This window comes from Lissotriton helveticus, chromosome 3_1, assembly GCF_964261635.1.
Source record: "Lissotriton helveticus chromosome 3_1, aLisHel1.1, whole genome shotgun sequence".
Classification (NCBI taxonomy): domain Eukaryota; kingdom Metazoa; phylum Chordata; class Amphibia; order Caudata; family Salamandridae; genus Lissotriton; species Lissotriton helveticus.
The window spans coordinates 402,249,847-402,266,522 of NC_136061.1; the positions used below are offsets into that span (position 1 = coordinate 402,249,847).

Consider the following 16,676-nt stretch of genomic DNA (forward strand, 5'->3'; position numbering starts at 1 on the left):
ATGGGAAGAAGGGAGGTGTCGCGCTGGGAACAGGACGAGGGCCTGGCGCAGAGCAGCGCTGAAGAGGGGTTTTATGATTCGCGGCAGGTGCAGGCAGGGGGGTTGTCAGTATGCGGGGGATGCCGGCGAAGCTAGGAGTGGGAGAGAGGCGCGCTGGCTCTCGGCGGGAGCAGGGAAGCCATGGTGTTCAAAATGGCGGCCGTTTTACGCGCACAAAAAGGTTAAGGAGAGCAAGAGGGCGCCGATAATGTTGACGGTCTCAGTCCAACTTTCAACAGTCCCCCCTTTTCAACATATCTAGCCACCTTGCTTTACTCAATGTCAATTTTCATCAAATTTCTAACTTCGGCATCATACAATGCTCTCATATGTTCGCTTCCAATGTCCACAGTTTTGGGAAAAATGCAACTCGCACATAGAGAACACATAGGTGGCAGACATTGAATTCCTAAGCATAGGCCACATATTACAACTACGGGAATCATGATAATGGTGAGTAGTCTCCAGCCCCAGCTTTTGACGGTGTCCCAGAACCAACCACCAAGCGACCATTCTTCTTGCTCTTGGTGAACTTCCGAAGAGAGTCTGTGAAGATGTTCGATGGCTTTGTACACTGAGGGTGAGTTGTCCGGTATGTATGTACAACAGCTGGACCCAATAATGCGGCATGCTCCTCCACGGTCCGCCAGAACCACATCTAGAACGAGGCGGTTCTGGAGAGCCACCAAACGGACCGCTTGGAGTTCGGCAGTGTTATTGGCAAAGATGCCCGCTGTGATGTTCATGGTTGTCTCGACTGCCTGAGTCAAATGTCGGATGGCACGGCTGTTTGCCATCGGGCCCCAGAGGGGGATGAGTCCTTTCATAGCATCGAGGAACTGCGCCCCTGTTGAGTCGGCTTGCTCAACGTCTTTTGCTCGTTTTTGCCTGTGGTGATTCGCTGGGGCCACATAAGTTGGAGGAAGGACGAAGGAGATGTAGCAAGTGCCCCCCCAGCCTTTGGGGAGCCAGGTGTAGGCCCTCGTGCCGCAGATGAAATACATGTTTGGGGATGACACAAAGGAAGGTGGATCCGTGGAATCCAGAGTTCTGGTAAAGCGGCAAGCGCTGCGACCCACCAGCTGTGTCCCAAGTCCTTCTACACACATGTGGCCTGTGACGTTGATGACCGTCAGGGCCACAGTCAGAGTGGCAGCCGTTCGTTTCCGCAGATAGGAGAAGGTGGGTCTGGTTGGATTGTTGAACACCTGCATTTCGATTCGTTCTTTAGCCGGGATGTCCATTTGGATCGAGTCGCTGGGGGTCAGCGGGCAGAAGTGTGTCTTTGTCTTGTTTCGCCCGGCCCCATGAGAAGAATGTGCTGCAGTTCTGCTGGAGGTGGCATTGCCCGTATAGCTCTCTTGCAGGAGGATCAGCCAGGCAAGGCAGGAGCCGTGGACAGAGAAGGGTGAAGGGATGAATGGTATTGAATGTCCAGTGGCATGGGGTAGCAACCCACAGATCCAGCAGTTGGTGGTATTGGTGGCAAGATTGTGCTGGTGAAGTAGCTGCACGAAAGAGTTGTTCCAAAACTCCTTTCGCCTCTCTCTTAGTTGAGGAGAGAGCGAAATTAGATAATGTTCCTTCATGGTGGTAGGCTGAGCAGTGGTTAGGAATGTTTCGTGAGCAGGTGAGTGTTCTTCCATAATCCAGAGCGTAGTCATGAGGAGAAAACAGAGGAGGATTACGATGAAGAGTGCAATTGTCTTTGAGCTATGGAGTCTGTCTATTCTCGGATTTCTGTAGTGGGTATTTCCTGCTGTCTCCGTCGGCTTCGTATTTGGCGCTTCCATCATCTTCTTATCTGGCGCTTCCATCATCTTCGTCTTCAAGGTGCTCGGTAGTGGGCAGGACCACAGACTTAGTTTTAGCTTCTCTCCAGGTAACCCTTGGTAGTTTGGGTCACCGTTCTGAGATCCTTTAACCTAGTCCGTGGCCTACTTAGCCGAAGCTCCCTCCTTTCGACGCAGGAAATACCCTTCTCGAGATGGCACAGTGGGGTCAGGATGTTTTGAAAGTTCAAGTGTCTCAGTATCAGGGTAGCAGTTCAACGATGGTCGGTCCTGGTTCAGGAGCTCTTCTTGGGTGTTGACGGTGTCTGTCGTGGCCAGGGCTGGAGAGACCTTTTTGCAGTGATGAGCGTGCAGCCAGTGTTTCTTCCCCTCCACTCGAAGTGCGGTCCGAGTGGTGATCAGCACTTGCCAGGGGCCCGTCCACCGGGGTTCCAAACTCTTTGATTGCTGAAAATTTCGGATCAGCACGAAGTCCCCCGGCTGGATGGCGTGACCCGGACCCCTGGAAGCATCGGGGATGGCCTGCTGCACCTGCTGATGAAGGACAGACAAAGTTTCAGTCAATTTGTACAGATAATCAGACATTAGGACATCCGGAACGTCATGAATGGAAGTTGGTTTCGGGGCAGACCAGACGCTCATGGGTCGACCGAAGACAACTTCATAAGGGGTTAAGTGATGTCGGGTGGGGGTAGAGCGCATCGATAGCAATGCCAATGGGAGGGCGTCTGGCCATTTCAGGCCCGTCGTAGCCACTATTTTGGCCAGTTTAAGCTTTAGTGTGGCGTTGTGTCGTTCGACAAGCCCAGCAGATTGAGGGTGGAAGACTGCGTGGAATTTCTGTTTAATACCCAGCCCATTTAGGATGAGCTGGATAACTTTGGCTACAAAGTGGGGGCCATTATCACTCCATAAAACACGACAGAGGCCATAACGGGGGAAAAACTCCTTTAACAGAACCTTTGCAGTGGCCATAGCGGTGTTGTCACGGGTTGGATATGCTTCCACCCACTTGCTAAATGCGCACACCACGACGAGTACATATTTCAGGCCTTGGCATCTGTCTAGCTGGATGTAGTCCATCTGGAGGACTTCAAATGGGTGGTTTGGGACCCCGAATCCCCCCCGGGGTACTACAGTTCCTTTCCCGGGGTTGTGTTGTAGGCATATTAAGCATTGTTGGACCAGGCGTTTGGCGGAATCTGGGATCTTGTCATTGTGCCAAACCCTGGAGACAAGTTCGATCATGGGGGCTGATCCTATGTGGGCAGGGGAGTGTGCCATGGTTAATATGGGAATCAAGTACGAATCAGGTAGCAACCATCTGTTCGTGTCTTTTGTCCGCCAGCAGCCTTCATCGTCTTTCAATCCCACCCGTGTCCATTCAGTCAATTCGTGTTGTGTGCTAGCCGTTTGTATGTCTCTAATTGTGTCCTTGGCGTCAGTCCAGTTTTCTGCTTGTGACCTGGTCACGTACATATGTGTTGTTGTTCTATTTTCAGCTGTCGTTCGGGCGGTGATGTCGGCTAGTGCATTTCCCTGTCCAATAATGTCTGTCACTTTCTTGTGTGCCTGGCATTTGATAACGGCAAGTTTGCTGGGGAGGAGGACAGCTTCAATTAAGGCGGAGACTAGATCCCCGTGCAAAATGGGTGTGCCGTGTGAGGTCAAGAATCCTCTCTCCCTCCAGAGGAGCCCAAAATGGTGAACCACACCGAAGGCATACTGGCTGTCGGTGTAAATGTTCGCTGTGGTTCCTGTTGCCAGGATGCAGGCTCGCGTCAAAGCAATCAGTTCCGCTGCCTGGGCAGATCGCTGGGCGATGCGGGCTGTTTCTACTACAGTTCGAGCCGTGGTGACTGCATAGGCAGCGGAAGTGGTACCATCGGGGAGTTTGATGCAAGAACCGTCCACCCACAGCTCCCCGTCGGGGTCAGGGAAAGCCGTGTCCCTGAGATCGACCCTACTCCTGGTCTGTTCGTCCGTAAGAGTCACGCAGTCATGTACGGGGTGCACATTGGGATTGTTCTCTGGCAAGGGTAACAGAGTTGCTGGGTTCAGTGTGGTGCATCTTTTCAGGGTGATATGGGGGGCAAGCAAGGTCAGTTCGTATCCAGTCAGTCGTGCACTCGTCAGATGTTGCGTCTTGGTTTGGTTCAGGAGGGTGTCGACTGCATGGGGTACCAGTACCGTGAGGGAATTCGAGAGTACAATCCCCTCACTCTGTCGGATAGAGATTGCAGCAGCAGCTACAGCTCGAAGGCAGGCAGGCAAGGCTCTGGCGACAGGGTCAAGAGTGGCAGAGAAGTAAGCGCACGGTCGTTGCTTAGGGCCGATGGCCTGGGTCAGGACAGATAAAGCGCACCCCTCCCTTTCGTGAGTGTAAAGGGAGAAGGGCTTTTTGTAATCAGGGGTGCCCAGGACAGGGGCTGAGCAAAGGGCATCTCGCAGTTCTGTGAAGGAAGTTTGACACTCGGGAGTCCAAGGGAGTGGGAAAGGGACGTCTTTGTTTAGCAGAGAAAGCAGTGGTTTTACAACGAGGCTGAAGTTTGGTAACCATTGTCGGCAGAAGGAGGTGAGGCCTAATAGGGAGCGAACCTGCTTCTGGGTTTTAGGGACAGGGGTATCTAGAATGGTTCGGATTCGATCAGGGGTGAGTTTTCTTCCATCTTTGGACAAAAGGTGGCCTAGGTAAGTGACCTGGGGTAGGCAGAATTGCAACTTCTTCTTGGAGACCTTGTGGCCATTTTCCGCAAGGAAGTGCAAGAGTTGAATGGTGGCGGTAACCGCTAGAGGGGTGGTGTCGGCTGCCAAAAGGATGTCATCGACATATTGTACCAACACCACCCCGTCGGGTAACTGGACTTGGTCTAGTTGTCTTTTGAGGGCCTGGCTGTAGATGCTAGGGCTTTCCGTGTAGCCTTGAGGCGCTCGGCAAAACCTATATGAGCGGGCTTTTAGGGTAAAGCCGAAGAGATATCGGCTGTCTGGGTGGATGGGGATGGAGAAGAATGCGTTCTTGAGGTCGATGACGGAAAAGGTGGTGGCAGTGGATGGAATCAAGGTCAGGATGGTGGTGATGTCTGAGACCACAGGGTACTGGGGTACCACCACTTTGTTGATCTCTCGGAGGTCGATGATGAAACGGTATGCTTTCTCATCTCCCTCTCCCTGCTTCTTGATAATGGGCAAGATAGGGCTGTTGCAAACGTTGCTAACCACTTCCTCTACCACTCCTGCGTCTATCAGTGACTGGATAATCATTACCAATGCCTTCTCGCCCTCTGGCGATATCCGATATTGTGGGAGTTTTGGGAGTGTTGCGTCTGGTCGGACAGTAATGTGCACTGGGTCAATTAACATACGCCCTACGTCCGAATCCGCTTTGGCCCACAGATACGGAGGTAGAGTGTCAAGCAGGGACGCGTCAACGTCGGTGATGGAAAACATGTGTCGGGGGGAACAATGTCTAAGCAGAACGGGGTTGTCGTAAAGAAACACTCGAACTCCATCTTGAGAACACCTAATCGTCGCTCGGAAGTGTTTCAGTAAGTCAAGTCCCATAATGGCGTCAGGGCTATTGGAGGAAAGCAAGAACGTGGTGTCGGTGGTGTTGTTTTCTACGTCAAAGAGAATCGGGGCAGACAAAGGGTTGGTGGAGGGCGTTCCATCGAAACCTGTCGATGTTATGAGTGAGCCAGACAAGGGTGCCCTTGGAATCAGTCGTTTAGATAACGCACTACGTGTTGCGCCAGTGTCTACCAGAAATGGAGACTTGGTACCCAGGACCTTAGCAGTGACATAAGGGCCCTGCTGGTCAACATAGAGCTCGACTGGATCCCTCCCTCGCCCTTGGCTGTCCTATGCGAAGGTGTGAGTGTCGTCATAGTCAGATTGTTGATATTGGTTCTGCCTGGGTCGGTCGAACGTATTTGGTCTGTTTGATCTGTCATTAGTTGCGTCATTTGGGGGCCCTCGTTGTTGTCCCTTAGGTCTCGGTCCGTTTGCTACATCCCTGGGGTCTTTGTTTCTGATCATTTCCAGAAGAACTGGGCACTGGGATTTCCAATGGCCAGTCCCTTTGCAGAAAGCGCACTGGTCTTCTCTAAGGTCTGTGCGTCCACTGTAGGAAGTCACAGTGCGGTCCTGGGGAAATGTAGTCTTAGGGACGTTTGTCTGGTAGTTTCCCCGGTATTGGTCTCGTCCTATAGTCACCCCTTGCAGTTTGGCAATCATCACCCTCTCTTTTAAGTCCTTCTTCTTTTTCTCTGTCGCCCTATCGTTTTCATTTTTCTGATGCTCATAATATTGGGCCATTTGGAGAATCGCTGTAGGTTTGGAGGCTGCCCAACTACTCTCGCTGGCCTGTAGTTTCTGGGAGATTTCCGATGATAGGCCCTTAACATAATTCTGGACAAACAGATGGTGTCCGGTTGCAGTGGTCATGTCCTGGCCGCTGTAATCGGAGAACACCGTTTCAAACCGGGAGAAGTATTCCGATACATCCTCCTGGGGTTTTTGGCGACAGGCTGTTACTATCGACCAGTCCACTTTCTTTTCTGGGATTAGGGTTTTTAATTTCTCTACGATTTTATCTGGGAGGTCTAGAATGGATTTCAACGGCTTTTGTCCTGGTCCCTGTTGTTTGTCCAGGTCATCGAGTTGTGACCAGGTATGTCCAAACAGCTCAAGGTGGTCGACTTTCCGGATTTGCTTCCACACATCAGCTGGTAGACATAACCCGAAGAACAAGTCGATGTCAGCCAGGGTCATGATCGTTGAACCCAGGGCTGTACCCAATTCAGTATAGAAGGCAGTGGGGTTTTTACGTAGGTCGGGTAGAGATTTCCGGAATGTCAGTATCTCTTGCCGGTCCCATGGCTGGTAGACCCAGTTGTATACTACCCTTCCCTTCGCATCTTGGTTGTTTGCATCATCGTGAGTCCCTGTACCCCGAGGAGGAACCCAGTAAGGGGCAGCCTCACGTATCGGCATCATGGTGTTAGATTGCTCGGTTGGTGGTTCGGTCACTACGGGGGCTGCGGGTTTAGCTCCCGGCTTTCGTTCAGTGAGGTGGCGGAAAACCTCAAGCGTACGCGTAAGGAGGTCCGACACATCACACTCGCCCTCATCCCCGATATCGACCTTCCGGTACAGAGTCCTTAGGCTCTCGGGACCTTTGTCTCGATATCGGTCCTCGTATGCATTCAAGACATGATAACACAGTCGTACGGTAAAATGTCGTCTGTGACTCCCTGTATACGAGCTGAACATATCTGTGATGTACTCTTCATCATCCTTCCTTTCTACCAGTGTCCTTGCTATTTTGTCGATCCCCGCTCGCTCATCTTTGTCTAGTCTGTTTGTTCTTGCAGGGCCAGCCCCTCGAGTCTCATGGTCGTCTAACGTTGTTGTTGATGTGGGTTTTAATACAAGGGGTTCGGCTGGCACAGAGGCCATTGGGGCCGATGCTGTGGCGGTACCTTCGTTTGTACCTGGGGGTGGCGCGTGCTGCGCCACGGGTTGAGAAGGGGCATATGGAGGGGGCATGTAGATGATAGGAGGACCTAACAGCAGGTCCTCATTGGCTTGTCGTTTCGAGGGTAAATCAGGGTAGAGCATGGAGGGGGTTCTAACCGGACACTGGCTTGGCGTTTCCATTTCTAGTTTCTGTTTAGCTTTCTCTCTTTCTTTTATCTCTTTTTCTAGTTTCTGAGCAGCTAGGTGGGCTGCTTTTCGCAGCTCTTTTTCCAACCTACTCTCAGTTTTCTTTTTACGTTGTTCAGTTTCTTTTCGCCACATGCCGAAGCTGTCAAGCATAGTAGGTGTTGTCTTGTTTTTACCCAGGGCAGTTTCTAGCGTTTTTATTTTATCATCATCGAAGGATCCTATCAGGGGCCATTGACTTTCTTGACCCTTTTTTGTATATTTATGCCATAGTTTACTATAGGCTATAGCGGTCAATCCATGCTTCATGAACATGTCCTTATTAGGGGTGCCTTCCAGTGGGGCTGGATGGTCCATCTCTAATAGGCGGTCCGGGCTAAACAGGCTACTAATCAGTGGGGAGAAGACAGACATGACGGCTCGTAACGAGGGACTAAAAAGTCAGCACTGCCTATCTTATCACTAGGTGCAAAGACTGGACAGAATATTTCTATTCTACGTTGTTTGCAGGCAGTGAATACCTCATGGATCAAAATAACAAAAGACCAATAAATAACAATGGGGAGAATGAGCAGGTCCGCAAAGATCTGCGTTACCTACCCTTTTCACTATCTGCAAAAAGGGTGGTCTCTTCCCTGTTTGCAGACAGGGAATCTCCAGGAAACAATAGTTTTGCGAACAACAGTTCAGTTTCAAGTGATTATTGAGTGGGGGAGAAAAAATAAGCACGGCTGTTGCCCTACCTATCCTCCACTGCTTGCAAAGAGAGAGCCCGTTGTTTCTCCGTTTGCAGACAGTGAATCTCCAAATAAATAAAAAGAGCAATACTAGTATTTTTAAACAAACAAGCAATCAAGCAATTATTTCGCGACTTGTCGTGGTTACACGACCTTACCCGGACCGCATGGACAGTTTCCTGTCTTCCGAATCCAGCGCCCGATCGTCCTCTCTTCTCCGTTATCCTCGCGGCACTCCTGATGGTTCCCAGTCAGGACCGTAGATCACTCGAGAGAGGTCTGTTCGGAACCAGTGAAGTTCGGATGATCGGCTGTCAGACGAGGGTCTATCGGACAGACGCGTTCCCGATCGTTGCAGTCGTTCACTTTGTCGTCAGGACCTCTCCCACTGGATCCATGGGTCGCTGATGGGCCCCACGCTTGGGACGCCAATTGTAGAAAATAATTGGGGGGCACTACCAACCAGAATATAAGATCCTTAAGTATTTGCCCGGCGGTGTCGCCTCTTGAACCCACAAAGAAGTTAAACTATTGAAGAGGCAGGCGCTGGAGACTGGAAGGCAGGAAACAAGGTTTTTATTCTCTCCGGAGGAGAACACAACAAAACGGGCAGAAGGTATCGTTCTGAGGTGCTCTAACTGCATCCCTGAGGCCTGGCCTCTTATACACAAGTTTATCTTTTTATTGCATGTAACACATTCTCGTCGATACTTTGATGTACGGAAAGACATCCTCCGAATCCCCCCTTCCCAGCCCGTTCCCACGCAAGGTTACAGTGGGAGTCCCCGCCCCGTTCACAACAGGTGATGATCATCGCGCAGCTGGATATTCCGCCGATTCACGGAGTGTGTGGGGTTTGATCGGATCTCGTAGGGCGGGGGGCTTTGATCAACCCGGGGATCCCTTGCTGGGGGGAAACTTTCTATTGCACGGGGAGGGGCAAGGAACAGTATCGGCAGAGCTGGGTGTCGGCCTGGGAACGAGGAAGACAAACGGGGAAAAGGGGTTTGCATCAAAGGGCCGGGGATCATAAATGGGAAGAAGGGAGGTGTCGCGCTGGGAACAGGACGAGGGCCTGGCGCAGAGCAGCGCTGAAGAGGGGTTTTATGATTCGCGGCAGGTGCAGGCAGGGGGGTTGTCAGTATGCGGGGGATGCCGGCGAAGCTAGGAGTGGGAGAGAGGCGCGCTGGCTCTCGGCGGGAGCAGGGAAGCCATGGTGTTCAAAATGGCGGCCGTTTTACGCGCACAAAAAGGTTAAGGAGAGCAAGAGGGCGCCGATAATGTTGACGGTCTCAGTCCAACTTTCAACAATGCCATGCCACCAAAGTCAAAATGCTGCACTCCCATATTTTAGTTTAACACCGTAATGCATTCTGGGAGTTGCTAGTTAATCCAATGCACATCAAATACCCTTGTGGCCTTGGTGATGTGGAATCACATGGTAATTGTAACAAAAAGATGAGCCATGACAAGAGGGTGTACATTGGGATATAGAATAGGTTTTGTATTGCTCTTATATTCAAACAGGCTTAGTTGAATATCGGCTTCCATATTGACTGTCTGAATTGTCAGAACTACGCTCTCGTTGCAAAAGAACTGAATTCCTGACTCATAACTTTCTGAATTGCTTCGTATTTGGGTAATGGAAACTACTGCTGCTTTATATGGAAGGTATTTAAATCTGTGGCTTTTTTGGCAGCGCTGGCAAGTCATATGCATGTCTTGTAAAAAAAAATGCTTTAATGGACCTAAAAATACCCTCCCGCTGTTATTTGTCAATTTAATTGGACAGGCACGTGGTGCTCCCTACACGACGCACACATTTTAGCGCTTTATGCTAGGTGTTAACTTGTTCAGGAGCTCTCCATATTTTAGCAGATCAGGGAAATGGAGCACAAGCAGGGACGGTTATTTGTTCAGATCACATGACTCTTTGAAGTAGGGAAGCTGGGAACAGACTCTAGTTTCCGGATTCAACGTTTGATAGATGAGCCAACTCTAAAACACCTTTCCCTCTTCTTTGGCGACAAAGTAATGTCTCTAGTGTCCTCGGACTCATCAGCATTCGAAGTGCCTCACAGGTTTGCAGGAGAGCCACTGAGGGATGAGTGGAGGCGCGCGTCCGATCTCTTAAATGCCACTTTTTTTCTGGTCACTTTTTACAGACAGAAATGTTGAGTCTTGGAGGCTGTTTAGATGTTATTAACATATTCCTGCCTCCGTTGTGGTCCTGATGCACATGGCCTTGTGTTAAGTGAATGTATATCATCTTTATTGCTTGATTACTTAAAATCATTGCAATCATAGCATGTGTTAATGGAGTGATGTCTAGACGCCTCGCGGAAACCCTGAATAACACACAAGCACATGTGTGCTAAATTGAGAAACTTCTCAACATACTAAGTTTACTGAGTGCATTGCAGTGCCTTTGAGACGAGAATGTCCTCTACATGGTAAACATGTGTGTCCACCTGCCCTGACTGTCAGACTGCATGTGAAACTGGTATCCGGATTATTCATTTCGTACCAGTGTCCCGCTAACCTCGCGTTCGCACAGGGGCCTGGGACTGTTCTTGATAATGTGAGGTGCATGACCATCCTGTGATATGGAAGGGTGCACCAAGTGTGCCCTCATAGTGGACAGTGCACCAATGTCTTTGCCCTGGGTCTATCACATTAAGTGGCACTGTCAGTTTACAGTACTTTCTGTGACATGTCCTTTTTAGGTTTCGCCTGCTGGAAATCTTTTGCAATTAAAGCAAAATAAAATCTTAAAAGGGGTTTACAGTCTGCCCATTATTTACCATTCATAGTCTTCGTCGGTCACTCTCGTTTTCTTGCTTCTCACTGGTCGGGAGCAGTTTCTCACGTCATCAATCAATCAATCAATAAATTTATAGAGCGCGCTACTCGCCCGCGAGGGTCTCAAGGCGCTGAAGGGAGGGGCCGCTACTGCTCGAATAGCCAGGACTTGAGGTGTTTCCTGAAGGTGAGACGGTCCTGGGTCAGTCGTAGGTGTGCGGGGAGGGAGTTCCATGTCTTGGCGGCCAGGTAGGAGAACGATCTTCCTCCGGTGGTTGTTCTGCAAATCTGTGGGACGGTGGTGAGGGCGAGGCTGGCGAAGCGGAGCTAGCGGGTAGGAGTGTAGAACGAGAGGCGGTTGTTGAGGTATTCGGGACCCATGTTGTGGAGTGCTTTGTGTGCATGGGTGAGGAGCCTGAACGTGATCCTCTTGCTGACGGGGAGCCAGTGTAGGTTTCTCAGGTGGGCAGATATGTGGCTGTGGCGAGAGATGTCGAGGATGAGTCATGCGGAGGCGTTCTGTATGCACTGGAGTCGTTTCTGAAGTTTGGCTGTGGTTCCTGCTTAAAGGGCGTTCCCGTAGTCCAGTCATCAGGTTGCTCTTTTTCTCTCTTTCCTTGGCAGTTCCCTGGAGCTTGGACCAAGTACGGTCAGTGGCTAACGGCCAGTGTCCTTCCACTGGCCGCACACTTCATCCCCGCACTCCAATAGAGTGCATGTGGTCCATCTCTCCACTGCCCATTGTTTGTGCTCCCTATCACCTCCCCTTTTCCGCTGTTGTTTCCCACACTCCCTTCTGCTGTTCATTCTTGTTCTTTATTTATTTGCAATTTTTCATAGCACGAGCTTGACCCGAAGGTATCTGAGCGCTTTACACAAGCGACAGTTGCATTACAGACAGACACATTCACAGGTATGGTGAGATTAACTGACTTGCCTATCATCATAGGATGTTGAGCCTCATTCTGAGACTCGACCTCGGTTCCCTAGCTGCAAGGTCGACTGCTCTAGCAGTTATGCCACATCCTCTCCCCTTGAGATCAGCATATAAGATGGCTGGCACTCCTTTGGAATGCACAATTAAAATGCATTCCCATTATGCATTCCAAAGCAGCTCCAGCCATCATGTTTTGGTATGACGCTTGAATTTGTCTATCTCCAGGTAGACTTTTTAGACTACAGAAAGCTTGTATATTATGTGTTTTATGCCTTAATTTCTTTCAGTAATTGGGTTTCAGCGAATTGCTTTCAACACATTGCGCTCCATGAAGATGCAGTTCCTTTTTGACGGATGACGTTGACACACAAGGCGTACGTTGTTATCTCTTGAACAAAATTCTTCGGTCCTCTTGTAGTCTTCTCCGCTTTACCAACCTGTGTGATCTTTGGCGCAGCAGGGAATGCCGCTGTGTTTTTGTTAGTTACCTAAGAAGGGTATACCCAAAATTAGTTTCTGGGACCTGGGTGCAAGACAATATGTAGAGGCAATGGTCCCAGAAAGACAACCATACACTGTAAACAAATTCAAAACAAATATTCAAAATAGAACATAGAACACAAGGTATTTTGTTAGACACAGTGTTTAATTCACACTGAGCAATGTTCTCTTAATGGAAATATTTACATATTATTATATGCGACAATATCCCAAGACGGGAGAATGGTGAGGGATGGGAGAAGGGTGAGCCGGGTAATGGTGCTTCAGTGAGGGTAGGAAAGTGATTGAAGGATAACCGTGACAATCAAAAGGAGTATGTTATATACGATACATGAGGCTCATTCCTTGAGCCAAACGATCTCCATTTCAATATAAACAATATGACGCCATGTTTTCAACAGTTGCACAGTATGAGATATCTGTTGATTGCTGGCTTGTGCAGTAAAATGTTGACGTTTCGACCCTATGGGGCTGTAGGTTATTGCATCCCTTACGTCAGGGTCTTCTTCAGGACAGAAAAGTGGGGGTGAGGGGGGTTGTGATAATACTGCCTCTGCCCTCAGGCTAGGGGTGTAGACGGGCGCGCTGGCTCCTGTGGCGAGAGAGTGACCAGAGCACCTTGGTACTCGGTAAATGAAGTATGTGATTACTGGAAACGGGCCTCTCTGCTCCGATGCAACTTTACATCTCTGCTCCGATGCAACTTTACGTCTCTGATCTTGATGAAAGCCTCCGTTCGAGTAGAGCAAGTGTTTTTGTTGTCTTAACTGCTTGTGCTACAACTGTCCGTGCTTAGAATGAGGGTGAAAATCTTGAGTGATATATGACAACACCGCTTTAAATTACATATCGCTGACAACATCCACTGACCCTTCGTTTGTATTCTATGTTAAATGCTCAGCGTTGAGTAGGCGAAAGCTGACTTTGTATCTGAAACAATCAGAAAAGTATTTACAGATGGGCATTTCTTGTAGTGGAAATTTTTAACTGAAAAGTTCATTTCTGCTGAGTTTTTTGTCACCATGACTGCAAAGACCAGGTGTCCTCCTTTTGCCTTTGTGGGGGAGGGCGAGCTTCACATTAGTTAACTTGTAACTGTCCATGGTGCTGTCTGCAGTACAACATAGCTTAACGTTTGCTGTACAATATGGCTTAGCTTTAAAAAAAAAATGTTTAAAGCTATGACGTGGGCATCATTGACCGTGTCACACTACAAAAAAACATTAACAAATCCAATGGATTTAGATAAAAGCGACACCTATTGGCTTTGCCAATGCTTGTTCTATTTGGCAGTGAGAAGGCAGTTTACTGACCCCTCTCATGTAAAGTTCCACTGTTACGTGAAACCCGCAACCTTGTGCTGACATACTATGTATATGTCAAGTGTGTGCAAGAAGTATGAGAGTAAAATTCCACACACACTGGTCCCAAGGGTCCGGTTTCTACTCAGGATCTACCTCTCCAGTTGTACTTAACCCGCTGTGGATGAAGAAGTTTAACACTAAATGCACAATGGGCCCAGAAAGCAATGCCAACGTGATATATTATACATGTTATTTACACAACATTAGGACAAAGTATTGAAATAAATCAGTGCAGGCGGCGCAAGGTGTAAAAAAAATGCTCAGTGCAAATAAATATTTGCATAGGTTCATATATACATTCAAGTAACACAAGGTATCTGCAACGGGTCCAACTTCCACAAGAACATCTCAAAGTTTCGGAACTGTAGACTGGATAACCCAGTGAATGTGTTGACATTTCAACCCAAAGGAACTCATCAACGGGTCTCATCAGGACAGCACTGACCAACTGATATCCTTAAACAAAAGCAATCTTCAAATCGCCATATATATTAAACCCTGGATTAAATCTCCAAAATGGTCATTAAGATAGTAAGACTTTGTTCAAAGGACACTGGCCTTGGGGCTTTGTCAGGAATCCATGTCAGACTCTGGTTATATAGAGAGGAAAATGGTGACATGCTGCCATTTAGAAATTCCATGTGGGCCTATTAAACAAAGGACTTCATATTAGTTCTTCTTCTGAGCACTGTCATTTGGTAGATGAGGGGTGAAGCTATTTTCTGTTGGTTACGCTAAGGATGTTTCTGGGTAGGGCCTGGATTTTTGTCTTTCCCCGACTGCTGTTTCAGGAAGGTAATAGCAGCCATATGCAAAAAAAATTCACACTACACTGAGCCCATGTTTTGAATACTCCTGTTTGGAGCCAACCTCCCTCCTGCCACTTTGCACAACGGTTGTGTCAGTAGATCAGCCTGAAAACTACAATTGAAAAATGAACCAATACAAAACAATTCTGAAATCTTAGACAGTGGATTGACATCTCCTGACTGAAACATATCTATAAAAGTGGGGTCCAACCCACCCTACTCAGTTCCAGTTCTAAGTGCTTCAGAGTACTTGAAGGGCTGCTGCATGGCCGGTCCCTCGGAGGTGAAGGCATCACCTGAGGCCTGCAATGTATGCTAGAAGAGCTGAAGGTCTTCCAAGTGCCTGAGCCTGCATGCTGGCTGAGAGCGGGAAAGGGAGTGCCTGGTCCTGCAGGAGGAGTTGCCCAGTGTTTACCCGGCGTACGATACACCCAGAGGAACCAAACTGTCCCAAAGAGCAAAACCAGGGGCAACCCATGTTGTAAATGGGTTTCCAGGTCTATCTATATAGAGCCTCTTGTGAAATGTACTAAGACTTTGCAAGCACATGTACCATTGTGACAGCTTGCGGCTGCAGTGGGAATGTGAGCCACTTCGAACGACAGAGAAGACAAGCCACATTACTGCTGAAGTGCAGCCTGATCCGTCTGGGAGGCAGCAAATTCTGAAGGAACATCATAACTGATGACTCGGCTGGGAGGCAGCAACTACCTTGCCAGCTCAGCTGAGAAGGCCACAAGTGCCGAAGACATTTTGCTGCTATGCAAGGGCTGCTATGCTGATTGCGCCTTTGATTCCTGCTCCAAAGGAATGTCATTGCTAAGGAGCAACCATTGGGAGGGTTGGGGCACAGGGTGCGCCCCACTACACCTTACTATTCACAACACCAGTGAGCAGTTAAATATTGGAGTTAAACGTCAAATGGAATGAGGGACTAAACGCGTTCCGAGCAACCTTGCACCAGGGCTTGAGACTTTATGCCCAAGTTAATACCTGGTGTAAGAACTGTTGAGCGGAGGTGTACATCTAATCAATGGTGGTAAAGTGAAGTAATCTGTTCCTGTCCCTCCTTCATACCAAAAGTATAGCAGGGACTATAACTATTGGTATAACCAAATTAAAAAAAGGGTATCGAAAAGGAGATAAAATGCTTACTCCGGATTGTAACCAGGATCAACAACGCTGTAATTGAAATCCCACTTAAGCTGTGTAGTATTTAGTTCTGCGGTGTGATTTAAGTACTTTCTTTTTTACCTAAAAGATGAGAACTGGGCTTTACATTGTTACTGTGTCTGTTGTTTGACTGTTGCATTCTGAGATCTTGTCCCCCCCACACTACCTGTATCTGCTCGCCCTTACTACTCTTTGAGTCAATTGTGGAAAGGGTTGTACTCAGCCCAGTTTACAAAGCCATAGTAGGTGGACCCCATGGCACCAGTGGCAAACGATCTCAAACGCCGTGGTTGGGGCTTAGTAGCCAATGTCTACTCTGCAGCCCACCGAATCTGGTCTGACAGTCTTCTAATGCTATTAATAGAATATTCTACCTACTGCACTGTGGCAATGCACATAGTGAAACTGAATGTTGTTTTTAGTGGGTTTGGTAAAAATTAATATATAGGACTTTTTATCTCTTTGTAAATGTGCCTAATATGGGTAGAACATACTTTGGATCAATTGTGAATGATTAACTGGAATCAGTCTAACAGATAAACTGAGAGGTGTTGACGTTTGTGTAGGACAGTGGAAGCGCTATTCAAGCAAACAGAACATCAGGTTCCCTTTTTCCCTCTCCCCAATACTCGCCTTCTGTCCTTTTCCTTCTTCCCTCTCATGCCATGCCCTTCCTGGTCACCCTTGACACTTCGAAGCAGACTTCAGGTGTTATATGCATGATACAAGCCAATAGCGCCTCGAAACTGTTAAAAGCACTGTGAAACCCTTACATTGCCATGAAACATCTGTGGGTGTACGAGTGCTTTTAGCTGAAACAAATAACAGCCTTTTTCAAATAGAATATAACTCTC

The 16,676-nt window shown here is 48.5% G+C and overlaps 1 protein-coding gene across 1 annotated transcript in view; it reads left to right on the top strand.

Annotated features, from left to right (window-relative positions):
- The window catches only part of MYO1C (myosin IC), a 457,043-nt gene that overhangs the window by 108,448 nt on the left and 331,919 nt on the right, over window positions 1-16,676 (top strand). The gene's annotated exons all lie outside the window — the stretch shown is intronic.